This window comes from Aythya marila, assembly GCF_965140915.1.
Source record: "Aythya marila genome assembly, chromosome: 3".
Lineage (NCBI taxonomy): Eukaryota > Metazoa > Chordata > Aves > Anseriformes > Anatidae > Aythya > Aythya marila.
Window position 1 is genome coordinate 3304843 of NC_139044.1, and position 13456 is coordinate 3318298.

Genomic DNA, 13456 nt, shown 5'->3' on the forward strand with positions numbered 1-13456 from the left:
GCACTCTGTGGTTTCAGGGAGGAATAGGGGAAAAGGTAGGGGGGGGAAGCACCTGCATCCCTGTTCCTCTGCTCTGATCACACTCAGACTTGACACTTCAATTCATTTACTGCTTTGAAGTTGCTCCAATTAAGGATCTCAAGTGTCTGCCACGAACCTGTTCAAATTCATAAATCCCCTCCGCGTTCACTGCCTTACTTTGCAAAAGCTGAAACCAGCAGTCTGCTGTGTGCCATCCGCTGGAGCTGTTAATGGGTGTCTGTTGGGTACCATGGTACATGTGAAGGGTTTCTGGAGCGTGCATAGACCCCAAACAAAGCCCTCCTGCTAAAATACCTCGGGATAGCCTGCACTTAGTGTTTTGTTTTGGCTCGTGGTGCTGTTTGTCCAACCTGATGGGGTTTCCTGGGCCAGCTCTGCTTTGCTCCTTGCTCAGCTCAGCAGAGTTTGGTCTGCTGCGGTTTTTTCCTAGATTGTGGTGGAAGCTGAGTGAACCCTCAGGCACCCATGTGGGACGCTCAGTGGTTGCAGCCAGGCAAAAACCAGGAGCACAACGATGGAAATGTCACGAGTCTGATGTCCCTCACACCTGGAGGGCATATCATTTTCACCATCTTGTAACTGTGGTCTATTTATCTCCATTAGTTATAATTTATTAAACATTTTCCATCTTATTAATAGCCATTTGAAGCGTGAAAGGCATTTTATATGACATTTTGCTCAAAAAAAATGGTTGGCAGAGCCTTAGTTCCTATGGCTTCCCTCCTCATGCCTCCCCAGGTGCCTGATATGGGCTCGTCTCTCTTGCTTGGTGGCAGCTGCAGAAAGGATCTCCCTAACCTCCTGGTACAGAACTTGATTTGAGGCAGCTGCCCCCTATTAGGACCAGCTTCAGCTGGCGATGAGGGATGTGAGGAGCCCTGCCTGCTGGAGAGAGCACACCTGCATCAGCTTTGTTCCCTGCGGAAAAGAGCTGAAAACTGGAAAGTTTCAAAAACATCAACAGCAGAGCACCAAAAACCAGTCAGTTATGAGGCCGTTCAAAAGGGAAAAAAATAGAGCAAATTTCAGGGCTCTCTAATGATACTTAATGTTCAGGTAACTCTAATAAAGCCGTTAATCCATTAGACCACACCGATTCTCCGGGGAGCTGCAGGCAGTGCCGTGTTTCAGCCTGCCTGTCGCCAGGCTCGGCAGGGCTGCGGAGCTCGGTGTCGCATTTGGAGGGCTCTCTCCTGCCAGGAAGGTGGAGTATTTGCTAACAAAATGAATGTTTAGCTCTTACTTTTTTAAAAATTATTATTATTATTTTTCCCCTGGGGAAAGAGGAGTGTCACAGGGCCTTCAGGGCTACGACCTGCCACAGCATTTGGCTCTCACAAGGCTCAGCTACGTTGGTGAAAGCAGCTGTCTTGCAGCTCTGGCACCAAACGCAGAATTTGTGCCCAGCATTGTGCCTCAAATGTCCAAGGACTCTCCCCTTCCAAGCAGTGCCTGTCCTGCAGTGAGATAGGAAGCACGTGCTCGCATCGTGGAGTGAGCCAGGACATGCAAAGTCACAATTTTGCATGATTTCCAACTGTTTGACTTCCTGGGGCAAGTCAGAGTGTTATCACTGAAGATGCTCCTGTAGTACGAAGGTAACTACATCTCAGAGCAGACAGAGCTCTGAAAACATTGAATATATCCTTAAATCAAACCAACAAAACGAAAACATCTGAATTAAGTTCGGTTCTTCTACAGACCAGGCTGCCCTTTGCTATTTCTGACCATTCTTCTGCAAAACTCGTACTAAAACACCAGAGATACGCACACGTGTTTCTATTTACACACCACGAGCCACCCTGACTGGGGTCCTGTTGGCACAGGGTGAGACGTTTTTTTACCCTGGGGAGCTTTCTGCATGAGGTGTGCATGTGCAGTGAGCTGGGGTGAAGGCAGAGGAGCAGCACACCTCGCTCAGCGCCTGGCAGGTGGAGGCAAAGGGAAATCCTGGCTCTCGTGCTTTTCTTTTTGGGCTCTCTCTGTGCACCAGCTCCGCTGTTGGAGCTCGATGCTAGCAAGCAGGGCAGGCAGCAGCAGGACGTGCTCTGGTGTCACAGGGGTGGGAGCTCTGATCTTGCTGAACAAAGATGTTCTGCCAAAAATAGGCTAAGCCAAAGATCTCAGATGCCAAAAAAAGCAGTAGAGATTTTCCCTTTTTTTTTCGGGCTGTTTTAGATTTATTGTCCTCTGCTGGAGGCAGCTGACAAGTAAAAGAGCACGCTGCAGCTACAGGCAGTGGAGTAGTAGAAGCACGTGTGTGCAGTCACCTCTGAGAGGAAAGCCACACGGGCCAGAAATGACTGTAGAAATACGTAATAATGCAAATAAAAATGTGCAGTGTCACTCAACTCCTTCCGTAGCAAAAAAAACTTCATTATCTTCATAGCCATGAAGGTACTCCAGAAAGAGGAGCACGGAGAGACCCTTGTTGACAAAGGAGAGGACAAAAAAAAAAAAACGCCAACAAAGAAAACCTGGAACAAATAAATGCCCCAAGAAGGCTCCTGCTGGTAGCTATAAACATTTTATTGCAGCATGCTCTGCTGTGTGTGGATAATTCACTGTCAAAACTGATGGCAGCAAACTGTAGCCGTAGGCCTTCATACAGGTGGTTCGGGTGGTGGTATCAGGTTAAAACTTTACGTTTCTCCCCCAGGACTCTCCACAGGCTTTGTTACCGCTAGTTGAACTCCAGCTCTCCCATTCCCTGGGTTGGATGTATGTGCAGAGCTAATTCCTTGCACTCGAGCTATTTAAGGCGCTGAGCTGAGCACGGAGCTGGAAGTCAGGAGGCACCGCGGCTCTAATCCAGGCTGTGCTGTGGCTGAGCCACCTCGCAGAAGTTATTTAACCTCTGTGTAACAGGAGGGATTATGGTAATTGCTTTGGAAGGCTTTTTTGTACTTTCAGGTGGTCAGCTTTCTTTTTTAGGCAGGTGCAGAACTATCTGGTCCTGAGCTGAAGCGACTCAGTTTGTCCCAGGAGGCTCTTGGTACTTCACAGGATTACAAGAACAACGCTTAATGCCTCGCCGGGCTGTTTGGGCCACGTAAATAAATGCATTTAAAGGACTTCTCATGAATCCTCTGTGGGATTCTCACAGAAGGGCGCTTAGATAGAGGGATGCATAAATGAAGTACAGTTCGAAGGGGTTGTTCCTGAACTCTTCATGCAATATAAATAAAACGTCAGAACGCTTAAATGGTTTATGTGTTGGCCCAAATCCCACCTTCTCCACGGGAGCCTGGTTCTACATCTATTAGATTTGTTACTACCTTGTTTGTAAAGGCCCCAAAGACAACAGATTTGCTGCATTTTGCTTAGATCTTGGAGGATGTTTGATTTAATGCATTATAGAGAGGGGTGATTTTTGTAGGCTGAAGAAGTGGGAAGGTTTTCGTGAGAGCAAGGTGAGTACAAGGTGAATGTTCCCCGAGCTGTGCCACCGTGACAGATCTTTGGAGCATGCGCTTGCACACTGAACCCCTCTCGTCCAAATAGCAAAATGTCCTGCCTCTTGTGTTTTGTGTCACCTAAAACACGAAGGGCAGGAAGAACTGGCTAAAAAAAATTGTTGCCTGTGAGGCAGCAGGTTGGGAGACAGGCCTGGGCTGCAGGGTGTGCCAGCAGGGTTTGGGGGAAGGAGCATAACTGGGGGATTTATGTCAGAAACATAAAGTTTAGTGCGCTACTGGAAAGCGTTCCAGTGCCAGGGTGATGGCTGTAATCTCAAGAAATGTCTGGGTACCTCCGTGTTTCATCCAGAAGCTCGAAGCGATGCAGCCCAGGGCCGGGAACACGCTGTGTCTGCCCAGCGCCAGCGTGTGCCCCGGCAGCGGTGCTGGGAGAGGCCTGGCTGCCAAAATAGTTCAGCGTTGCTGCAGCGGTTGCAGGTGGTGATTGCCTTTCAAGTTGTTGATCTCCGTTCTGACGTTTTTAGGACAGGAGATAAAGGAGAAGTGGAAAAGAAAACAACTTAGGAAGATCCCACACGGGGCTGTCTGGGACTGCGGTTGTGTGGCTCTGTGGAAAGAGCCCCGTCCTGTGGGGGGGAGTTGCGGCGGGGTCGGCAGGGAATGAAAGTTGTTAGGGCCGGGAGCCCTTAGGCCAAAACTAAACATTGGTGAGGGGGCAGAGGGAGTCATACATACCCTGAAGACCACTCTGGGGGAGCATGAGCAAAGCCACGTGCTGTGCGTGCCACGGGGGGCTTGTTCCTGGGAGCAGGGTGGAAAACCCGAAGCTTTCCATCCCCATCTCTTTGAGGACCAGCTCGCTGCGCTCTCAGGATTCACAGGGAGAGTAAGTGCTGCCTGTTCAAGTACTTACAGAGTACAAGGGCTGAGATAAATAATTTACTGGTTGATGCAGAGCCCTGCTAGCTAAAAAGTGGCTCACAGTCTCTTAAAGGGCTAACAGCAAGCATGGGTTTTTCCTCTTCTGGGGTAGAGGAGCATGGGCCATGCCACCAGTCAGCAGGGCTGCTTCTTTCCAAGGGAAAGGTTTGCGGCAATGAAGTCAAGCCAAGGCCAGTACTTCTTTATTTGGGGGCAATCCAGCCTGACTTTGGACCTCACTGGTACAGCAAGCCCCAGGGATTACGTATCGAGTGGGAAACCTGATAGCCTTGTGGCTACTTCACGGGCTCACGTTTACTATCACTTTCTGCTTGAAGAAGTATTTTGACTTTTTCCTCAGAATCTGTTAGACTTGGCCCACGGTCTCTTCTTGCTGGTGACATCCTGATGCTGCTGCGTGAGAGATCTTTAACTGAGGGCTAAAGGGTTTCTGCATGTCCCCCCCGACACGCATTGCTTTTGCAATTTTTATTCTCATAAATTAGAATTTCTCTTAGGAAGAGAACCACGTGTCTCTTGCTATTTGCTTTGCTCTTGGGCATCTTTCCCTTATTGCTGAAATGGCATCTTGCACTTTTTCATCATCTCCCAGTTTTGTGCAAACAGAAGAAAAACAGTCAACTGTCCTGATGCAGCTAGAAATTAAGCTGCAGCTATTGTTTCATGGACTTAATGGGAAAATTGGTGATAATTGCTAACTAATGCTTTTTGAAGGGGTTTTTAATGCGTGAAAAGCTGTCAGGTTGTCAGTCATGAGAAAAGACTGGATAATGCACGGCTCCCCTGACAGATGCCTCTTATTATAAAGCACATCCTCTTCGTTCTGCAAGCTTCAGCTTCTCCAAATTTGCCCTTTAATGTTTACTTTTCCCATCCTCTCCCAATATTACCAAAGCAGTCTGATAGACCCGTGCAGCGCAGTACCACGGATGGAATAATCACGGAAGGAAATAGCCCAGGTTGTGATCAGCTTTGTAGTGCTGCATTTATCAGCACTTTCCCAGTCTTTTGCCCTGGCACTTGGCGATGCAGCCACCTGCCCGTGTTCGAGCTGCTAACCAGCTGTGCTGGCAGCGGGCTTGCACCAACACCTGGGGGCCTGGCACTGTGAGGAGCATTTAAAGCTGCACAATTGTGAAACCCTGACTTGTGTGGACACTTGCGGTCCTCATGAACAGTTTCTCAAGGCTTTTTCCTACCAGGTAGGGCATTTAATTTTCTCCGTGTTTCCTTTTAAAGCAAATTTTGAGAGCATACGGAAGATTTTCTTGCAATCCCCTGATTCCAGAGATGGGTTTTTCAGAGAAACCCTTAAAGCAGTGAGATTTATAATAAAAGCAGAGCACTGGACCACGCTGAGTAGCATCTCTCCACAGTGCCCGCTTTTTTCAAGTATGTGAAAGGCTGTCAAGTTGTCAGTCAAGGCAAAGATTGGATAACACACACCTCTTTTCCTGATTCTGGATTTAAAGCATCATAAAGCAGAGCTTATCTCAACTCAAGCACCAGTGGCAGCACGCAGAAAGCACTACCAATGAACAAAACCAGTGCAGAGCAGTACAGCGCTCCTTCCCAGGCCATTCCCACACCTCCATCAGTCTTTGCAGGTGAAAACCATCGCGTTACCCACCACCAGGGAGGTCTGGTGTTACCGTCTCTGTAGCAGGATGCTCGGCTGAGGCTGGGTAGGAGCTGGAAGAGCTCTCCAGCAGCGCTCCCCTCCTGCTGGCAGGGGCCCCACCAGCACCACAAAAGGTCCACGTGCGGCCGTGACCGTGATATAAATAACGCCCCAAAGTGCCATGATGTCATAGCAAAGTGTTGCGGTCATCGTGGCAAGTGCCGAGGAAAATAGGAATAAAGAAATAAATAACAAGCTCCCTTGGCCTGCAGATAAATCAAAGCTTAGCCCTTGATCTCCCACTGCTCACTAGCCTGGAACATAAATCCAAGGGTTTATCATTAAGCTTAACGGGTCATAAAATCTGGGCTATTTTGGAGGTAGTTGCAGAGATTTGCAGCCCAGGCAGAGCGCAGGCTCTAAGCTGCTGGGTCTTGTGTAACTAGGTAAATAGCAAGCTTCAAATAATGCCATAAAGCCCTCGGATGCAATAACTAAGGCACTCGGGCAAGTGTTGGGGAGCGGAGCCTCGCTGGTGATGAACTTGTCGACAGTGACTGCAAGAGACCCCGGTTTGGAAAGACCTTTAATAACTGGTTAAGTTTCTGTGGCTTTAGTTGAGGGGAGGTGTGGACAGCCTGGTTTGTGCGTGGTGCTTTCGCCCTCTGCACGGCGCTGCTTTCTTTGCCACGGGCCCAAGAGAGCCGGCGGCACAGTATGGAAATGGGCTGCGACACGGTCACTGTCCTATTATGTCAAGGTAATAACATTTCAGAAGTAGGAGGCTTCGCTGCTGTCCTTTGCTAGTAAATCTTTGCTGCCATCCCTAGCGGGGCTGTGTACAGGCCGTTCCTTTTTCCTTCCCCATTTTTTTTGTGTGAAAAATATGCATGAGCTGCCTGCTGGCACTTGGAATTTGCGTCTGCTTTAAAACCGGGGAGACTTCAGTTTGGGTCAGAGTCCTGTGAAAATTGATGGGTGTTTGGGCAGAGGAAAGCCCTCGGGGACTGATGTCCCTTACGGGCAGTACTTGGCCCTGGGGGTGAGGTGCCAGGCGCTGCTTTTGCAGGTGGCAGCAGGTCTGGGGTGTGCATGGGGAATGGATCTGGAGGCAGCCCTCTCTGCCACACAGGCAGCTGGGGAGGAGGGGATTTGGGTCTTTGGGGTTAATTGACAACTCAGATTAACTGGTTTTTCTTTAAGAGCATCACGGAGCGTTGATTACCCTTTGGTGTACGGCCCGTGCTGCCCCCAGAGAAGGGGGCTCACAGTACCTGAGGTGCAAAGGCAGCTGCTGTGCCTGGACCCAGGATATCCCAGTTGCTTGGAGGCACCAGGAGAGCACAAGGCCTTGTGCAAGAAGGATGAGCATATCACAGAATCACAGAATTTCTAGGTTGGAAGAGACCTCAAGATCATCAAGTCCAACCTCTGACCTAACACTAACAGTCCCCACTAAACCATATCCCTAAGCTCTACATCTAAACGTCTTTTAAAGACCTCCAGGGATGGTGACTCCACCACTTCCCTGGGCAGCCTGTTCCAGTGCCTCACAACCCTTTCGGTAAAGAAGTTCTTCCTAACATCTAACCTAAAACTCCCCTGGCTCAACTTAAGCCCATTCCCCCTCGTCCTGTCACCAGGCACGTGGGAGAACAGGCCAACCCCCACCTCGCTACAGCCTCCCTTGAGGTACCTATAGAGAGCGATAAGGTCGCCCCTGAGCCTCCTCTTCTCCAGGCTGAACAAGCCCAGCTCCCTCAGCCGCTCCTCGTAGGACTTGTTCTCCAGGCCCCTCACCAGCTTCGTCGCCCTTCTCTGCACCCGCTCAAGCACCTCCATGTCCTTCTTGTAGCGAGGGGCCCAAAACTGAACACAGTACTCGAGGTGCGGCCTCACCAGAGCCGAGTACAGGGGGACGATCACAAATGTGGGGAGCATGTGGGGAGCAAATGCAGCTTCACCTTTCTGTTTGCAAAGCAGATCATGGAAGCATGTTGCTTGGGCCAGAAGCTGATGGGGTTTGTCACGGGGATTGCATTAAGACCATGGGTAGCTGAGGTGTGCCAGGTGCTTCGTGCTCCTCAAATTCCCAATTTTCAATTATTTGGTGGCGAAATTTGCCAACTTCTCTCTTAGATTGGCCATGTTGGAGTAAAGTTTCTGTGAAATGGTTGTTACCTGGAAGGACTGGCGAGGAGAGGATGTTTACCCATCTTACATTTTCATGATTTTGAGAAGAAACGATCGTGGCTCTACGCTTTGAAGCAGGAAGAAGAAGTATGTAAATGGGAATTGTCAGTACTATCTGCGTGGTCCCAGATTTCAGTCTGAGGACTAACTGGGTCATCTATTCCTTGAGCAATTTTAGCATATATAGTCAAATCAAATTAAATTGGACTTAGGCACTTAAAGTGAGATGTGTACATAGTGCTGTAATGAATCAAGGCGAGATTTCCTTCCCTCCCCTGCCTCTTAAAGATGAACCTGTGGTTAGTTATGTTTAAAAAGTCAGGAATAAAAAAAGCTACAGACGACTTGACTGTTTTTTGATACTCACTGCTGGAAACTCCTCCGCTGTTTTAGTATTGTCTCTTGGCTGTACAGGCACACGGGGATGTGCATTACCCAGCTTTATGGCCTGGTGCCTCTGCCCAGTGAAGCTTTGGTCTCAGTGCAGTAATTCTGCAAACACTGGTCTTGAATTTCAGACCTCAGCAGGCCTCTGGACTCCTGCCTTTTGTGGTGGCATGGAGTCAGGGCCTGAAAGTCTCCTCGTGTGTCTGCACAAGGTGTGACAAGGTCACAGCTCTCCTGTAAAATGCTCCCCTCTGCTCCAAAACTCCCTGGACTTTGCTCTCTCCCTCTTCCATTTCTCTCCTCTAAGAAAGCCTTGCCTCTTCCTGAGTTTTGCTGCTTTATGTAGGCTCATTTCCCTCCTCCTCTCACCGCTCGCTGCCTCTCCTCCTCTGCCCCAGTTACTAAAATCTCCTCTCCCCGATGCGTCATCTTCAGCAGAGCGCCCGCCGCCTGCGGACTGAAGGCAGCACACGCTCGCAGCAGAAGAAATGACCCTGAATCTCCCTGAAGTTTTCAAGTGGCTGCAAGTTGCCAGCCTCCCAGGCAGCACGTGGAGGCTCTCTGCTGCCCTTTGCTGCTCCTCCCTTCCTCCGGCAGCGCCGTCCCTGCTCCTCGCTGGCCGGGCTTGCTCCGCAGTGGAGCAAGAGCAGCTTTGCATTTGTAGAGAAAAGGCACCGTGGACTTCCCCTGTATACAAATAGCAACTGCAAAATCCTCTGGTAAGGGTGATGGTTGCCTTCAGGAATATGGTGCTTTGTTGGGGGGGAGAAGAAATAAGAGAGCGAGGGATTTGGGAAAGATACATCGAGCAAACCAAGAAAAGGCACGATGGCAGAGCTCAGCTGAATCAGCTGGTAAGAAGGAGTTGGTTCGGTTGCTGGAGCAATCGAGTCATGATTTCAGTGCCTGGAAATAGCTCCTGCAAGCAGAAAGCTTGCAGATGAGGGATCGACCGATCCTGTCTCTGGCCTTGGGGGTGTTCAAGCCGCAGGCAGACCGAGCCCCAAGCATCCTGCCCTGGTCCTGCTGCGAGCAGGGTCCCTCAGCCAGGGGGAGTCCGTGGCACTGCTCGGTGCTTGGAGAGAAAATAAAGACTAACAGAAATACTTGGGCCAATGCCAAGTGGAAGTCTTCTGAGTGACATGACAAATTTGTTTTAACGTAATCTGGGCTTAATCACTGCTGCTGGCTGTACTGATGGCTTCCAGGTCTGGCAAGGAGGTTGGTCTAGGTAAATTTATTTATTTTCCTGCTCTTCATTACCAGGGTTGTGCGTACTTGGATAGTAAGGAAGAAACAAAAGAAAGGGGACAAATTAAGTGAATGCTGCCAGATTAATTATTCCATCTCTTTTCAACTCATATTTATAAACCTTCAACTTTGGATGGGAACGTTCAAAATTCTTTGCTTGCGGTGACCGTCTTTCCATCTAATTTAAAATCATTCAGCTTTTCAAGGAGCAATTATGCTCCATGCTAACAAATGAAAAGACATGGCAACATCAGAAAAACTGATTATTCAAGCAGTCTTTCTTGCATAAAACAGCTAACTAATGTCCCTGTTTGAGTCCCCGAGTGCTGTTGCGAATGTCCTCCTGAAAGAGAACTTTATTCTCGGCGCAGTGGCGGTCTGCTTCTCATCCCTGGTTGTTCTCTGCCTTGTCACAGTGATGGGTTGGGGGTTCAGGAATGAGTTTGTCTTTTGTTTCTCTGGTTCTTCCAGCATTTAACACTCTTTCTGTCCTCTGTTTCCTCAGAATGATGAAAGAGATGCACAGGGAATGGGATTCGTGTCCAGCTTAGAAAATGAAAGAAATCTTCAGGCTCTTTTGCTGCCCTGACCATTGCCCCAAGGCAGTCAAGTTTGAGATTTTTGCAGGACAATAATTATCAGTGGGTGTTGTTGCCAGAGAGGGAGGTCCATTTGCAGGTATCTGGATATGTTGACATAGAGGTGTTTGATTCAAAACCTGGGAAGGGGGGAGGGAGTCTACCACAATATAGGCTCTTTCTAAGTAAATAAATAAATGAACATTCTCAGTTTTTAATTTTTCCTTTTAAGCTTTGTACGTTGGCATAACTAGTGCAGTGCTGCACTTGAAGTCTTGTCGGGGTCAAAAGGAAACATGACTTATGGCAAAGCTGAGAACTTAGGGCTGGTGAATTGTGAAACTGCACCTCTCTAATTAAAGGGTTACTATTAGGTCGGACCAAGTTGCCATAGAGAAATAAGAGGACGTTAAAAATGCTGCTACAGAAGCAGACTCAGTAATAACTTGAAAGTTGCTGTACGCTTTTACCTATTATCTGTACCTTTCTCTGCTCACCTTTCCATTCCCATTCTGGGAAAAGGAGGTTGGGGTGAGGGTAAGGGTTTGGTTTTTGGATGTTCTTTCTTCCTTCTCGGCTCCCCTGCAGGTGTGCCTGGCATTCTGCACGCTTCCTCAAAGCCTGCCCCCAAGTGGGGCTGCAGCCAGCAGATGCAGAGACTTTCCCAGAGGCTCAGCTGAAATGCAGGCAGAGGCTGATATTGCAGGTGGAAATTACTATCTAGTAGCACTTGCTGGGGGCTTTTACCCACTGAGCCTTCCCAGCCCTCTTGTAAGGTCAGCAGCCTCTCCTGCAGCCAGGTATTTCTGCTCCTAGTCCTGACTGCCCCTAATACTAAAAAAGCAGCGAGTCATCGGCGTCCCGTGCTGCCTCCAGGAGGGACATCTTGCTGCCGGTGGCATTTATTCCTCCTTGCTGGGAGGAACAGGAGGTTGAGGTTGATGGCTTCTTCCTCTTGGCTCTGGGATCTGCCTGGGGCTGTGTTTGTTTTCCAGCGTGCTTTAGCACCATCCTCTTTTGTCAGGTCTGCGTGTCCGTGTTGTATCCATGTTTACTGCCTGTGGAGCACCTTAAACACGCTGGATGCTTGCTCCTTATTCTCTCTGCTGCACCTAAAACTGATCTTGCCGAGGTCTGGATTTCATCGCCGTTCCGTGCCCCGCAGAACACCCACCTGTTAGTACTCCTGGAACAAGCACTGTGGCTTTGTACAGAGCTAAGCCACCTGCTCAATAGGAGAATTGCTGCTACAGCTAAATAAGCTGCAGCAAAGCCCCAGGCAGGCACAGGCAGAGCCTGGCTCTGCGCAAAGCCGGTGCCTCGACATGTGCTGTCTCATCGGGGTATTTGCTGGCGTTGTTTCCTCTCTCTGTCTCTTAAGAATCCTTGTCTATCTATTTTCAGCTCGATTATTGCTGAGCATTAGGTTGATGTTTATAGGAACTATTCATCAAGGTTCCAAGATTTCTTTCCTGCCTTTTCCAAGCCAGGCCCTTGCCCTGGTTTGCTGAGAGGACGCTGCCTTTGCCCCCCAGGGCTGGAACTGCTCCCAGCGTCAGCTCGAGTCCTCATCATTCCCACCCTCTTCCGTAGCAGTTCAGTGGTGTTCTGGGCCTCTTAGGGGACGGTGTGCCTCAGCCCCAAGTTCTGCCTGCAGGCTCCTCTCTGTCCTGGTGGATGCAGCTACCGAGTCTCTCCGCAGCATTTCCCAAATGTTCTGTGTCCTGAAGGGTGCAGAAGATTGTCCCAGACTGAGGCTGTGGTTCTCTGAGGCTCATCTCTTCTGATTAGATTTAAGCAAATGAAGGATTCATAATTCTAGATAAAATTAAGGGGAGGAGGGAGTGGTTCCACATTTCGAACGCAAACATTTAAAGCAAATGCAGCCTGCTGGGAAGCATCACATTAAATTGCATGACTTGAAAAGAAAAGAACATCCGTTTCACTTGAGTCCACGATATGAAAGATTAGGAGTTAAGAGACATTTTTTCACCCACTTTGGAAGTAAATGCATTTTAAATTTAATTCTTCAGTGCAGCTGTCTCTTCCACGTCTCTCCACAGAAAGCCTTCCCCGTGCCGAGGAGCGATGTAAAGATGTGGGCTGCATGCTAATCCAGCTGGAGCTGCCGAGCTGCCTTTCCACCCTTGGGAAGTTTCCCCAGCACCACCTCCTAGATAAGTGTAGGACTGTCTTGTCTTTTAACACGCCGCCAGTTTGGGGAGAGCTGTTGGGTAGCGTAGTAGCACCAGCATTTCTAATGAAGCCGAAACAAACTGGTGCGTGTGAAAGGGGCTTATGGCACGGGGCTGGGGCAGCCAGGAGCAGTGCTGGGATGCTCCTGTTAGCTGCACGTCCCTGATGGGGGCTTGCACTTACTGCTCCTGCAAATACTGCTTGCTTCAGGCTGGAAAATCACCCTGCAAAAAATAAAAAAAAAAAAAAAGAAGATGCAGGTACGTTAGGTATGATGAGCTTCTGGGGAGTTCAGTGGTACCTGAGCTTTACCATCCATCCGCCACAGGAGGAGTTGCTGAGGGCATGCAGCATCAGCTGCCAGCACTTGGAGAGTCTGGCTGGAGTAAAGGTGAGGCTTTGCTGCCTCCTCACCCCCTTCATCTTGATCTGGTCTGCTCCACAGCCTTCCTTCTCCTAGTTCTTGCTGCCTCCTTTTGAGAGAAGTGCCTTTTGTAGGAAAACCCTACGCAGAATCTCCTACTTGTCCTACTCATCTCTTTCTTCACAAGAGCGTATTTTATAGTTTGAGCTCACTGATTTTGAGCTCATTAGTGCTGTCACATCATGCTAAGCACATCAGCTGTGTCGATAATATGCAATCTGAAGCCATTATTCTCTGTTCTCTAGAAGTGATCTTCCTTTTTGTTGTTATTATTTTTGCACAGCACTGCGGTCTGAGTGCACTTCTCGCTTGTATTTGGTGACTTATTAAGGCTTATCCAAGTCACAGATTCCCAGCGGATGTTCTGAGCTTGTTTCTTATTTAAAAACATCATCTAAATTCA

At 49.0% G+C, this 13456-nt stretch overlaps 1 protein-coding gene across 2 annotated transcripts in view; it reads left to right on the plus strand.

Annotated features, from left to right (window-relative positions):
- Positions 1-13456, plus strand: part of PAK5 (p21 (RAC1) activated kinase 5) — an 82438-nt gene that overhangs the window by 1184 nt on the left and 67798 nt on the right. Inside the window, exon 1 of one of the 2 annotated variants that reach the window (XM_082757576.1) lies at positions 6689-6784. The exons of the other annotated variant lie outside the window; for it this stretch is intronic. The gene's annotated coding sequence lies outside the window, so the exon portion shown is untranslated. Of the gene's footprint in view, positions 1-6688; positions 6785-13456 lie in introns of those variants that run through there. 2 annotated transcript variants of the gene reach the window in all.